Here is a 2500-nt window from a genome sequence, read left to right as displayed (position 1 = left end):
CCACGCCTTAGCCAACGCCGGGCAACGGCCGTCATGCGGCCTAAGGCCGCCATGAGGGGCACCGTCGTGCGTTTTTCCAGCATGGCTACAGAGGTTTACCCGTTGCCTTGGGAACAAAACCCCACGGCAGTCGTGCGTTTTCCTTGCCATCGGTGAGGCCGTCGTGCCCATGCTTAAGCCAATGCAAGGCAACGGCCGTCGTGCGGCCTAAGGTCTACCGCCTAGCCATGAGGGGCACCGTCGTGTGTTTAACTTGCCGTCGGTGTGGCATCGTGCCCATGCCTTAGCCAACACAAGGCAACGGCCGTCGTGCGGCCCAAGGCCCACCGCCTAGCCACGAGGGGCACCGTCGTGTGTTTTTCTTGCCATCGGTGTGGAATCGTGGCCATGCCTTAGCCAACGCAAGGCAACGGCCGTCATGCGGCCTATGGCCGACCGCCTGGCCATGAGGGGCACCGTCGTGCGTTTTTCTTGCCGTCGGTGTGGCCGCCGTGCCCATGCCTTAGCCAACGCAGGGCAACGGCCGTCGTGCGGCCTAAGGCCCACCGCCTAGCCATGAGGGGCACCGTCGTGCGTTTTATTTGCCGTCGGTGTGGCATCGTGCCCATGCCTTAGCCAACGCTAGGCAACGGCCGTCGTGCGGCCTAAGGCCAAACGCCTAGCCATGAGGGGCACCGTAGTGCATTTTCCTTGCCGTCGGTGTGGCCGTCGTGCCCACGCCTTGGCCAACGCAGGGCAACGGCCGTCGTGCGGCCTATTGCCCACCTCCTAGCCGTGAGGGGCACCGTCGTGCCTTTTCCCAGCATGGCTACAGAGGTTTACCCGTGGCCTTGGGAGCAAAACCCCACGGCAGTTGTGCTTTTTTCTTGCCGTCGGTGAGGCCGTCGTGCCCATGCCTTAGCCAATGCAAGGCAACGGCCGTCGTCCGTCCTAAGGCCCACCGCCAAGCCGTGAGGGGCACCGTCGTGCATTTTTCTTGTCGTCGGTGTGGCCGTCGTGCCCACGCCTTAGCCAACGCCGGGCAACGGCCGTCATGCGGCCTAAGGCCGCCATGAGGGGCACCGTCGTGCGTTTTTCCAGCATGGCTACAGAGGTTTACCCGTTGCCTTGGGAACAAAACCCCACGGCAGTCGTGCGTTTTCCTTGCCATCGGTGAGGCCGTCGTGCCCATGCTTAAGCCAATGCAAGGCAACGGCCGTCGTGCGGCCTAAGGTCTACCGCCTAGCCATGAGGGGCACCGTCGTGTGTTTAACTTGCCGTCGGTGTGGCATCGTGCCCATGCCTTAGCCAACACAAGGCAACGGCCGTCGTGCGGCCCAAGGCCCACCGCCTAGCCACGAGGGGCACCGTCGTGTGTTTTTCTTGCCATCGGTGTGGAATCGTGGCCATGCCTTAGCCAACGCAAGGCAACGGCCGTCATGCGGCCTATGGCCGACCGCCTGGCCATGAGGGGCACCGTCGTGCGTTTTTCTTGCCGTCGGTGTGGCCGCCGTGCCCATGCCTTAGCCAACGCAGGGCAACGGCCGTCGTGCGGCCTAAGGCCCACCGCCTAGCCATGAGGGGCACCGTCGTGCGTTTTATTTGCCGTCGGTGTGGCATCGTGCCCATGCCTTAGCCAACGCTAGGCAACGGCCGTCGTGCGGCCTAAGGCCAAACGCCTAGCATCGTGCCCGTGCTTTAGCCAACGCAGGGCAATGGCCATCGTGCGGCCTAAGGGCAACCGCCTAGCCATGAGGGGCACCGTCGGCCGTTCTTCTTGCCGTCGGTGTGGCCATCGTGCCTATGCCTTAGCCAACGCAGGGCAACGGCCGTCGTGCGGCCTAAGGCCCACCGCTTAGCCATGAGGGGCACCGTCGTGCGTTTATCTTGCCGTCGGTGTGGCATTGTGCCCTTGCCTTAGCCAACGCAAGGCAACGGCCGTCGTGTGGCCTAAGGCCTACCGCCTAGCCATGAGGGGCACCGTCGGGCGTTTTTCTTGCCGTCGGTGTGGCATCATGCCCTTGCCTTAGCCAACGCAAGGCAATGGCCGTCGTGTGGCCTAAGGCCTACCACCTAGCCATGAGGGGCACTGTCGTGCGTTTTTCTTGCCGTTGCCTTAGCCAACGCAAGGCAACGGTCGTCGTGTGGCCTAAGGCGCACCGCTTAGCCATGAGGGGCACCGTCGTGCATTTTTCTTGCTGTGGATGTGGCGTCGTGCCCATGCCTTAGCCAACGCAAGCCAACGGCCGTCGTGCGGCCTAAGGCCTATCGCCTTGCCATGATGGGCACCGTCGTGCGTTTTTCACGTCGTCGGTGTAGTGTCGTGCCAATGCTCCGTCATGCGGCCTAAGGCTCACCGCCTAGCCTTGTTTTCGCTTATTTTTATCTTTTTAAGCATACATGTTGAGTCTCGTTAATGTCCACCGCCGTATGTCTTTGAAATTCATAAATTGCTTTTTTTTTTAATTAAACTATATTTTTGTATTTTTTATTATTTTTTATTATTTTTTTGTTTTTATTT

The sequence above is a fragment of the Coffea arabica genome, chromosome 11e, assembly GCF_036785885.1.
Source record: "Coffea arabica cultivar ET-39 chromosome 11e, Coffea Arabica ET-39 HiFi, whole genome shotgun sequence".
Taxonomy (NCBI): Eukaryota; Viridiplantae; Streptophyta; class Magnoliopsida; order Gentianales; family Rubiaceae; genus Coffea; species Coffea arabica.
Note: the sequence above shows the minus strand (reverse complement) of the source record.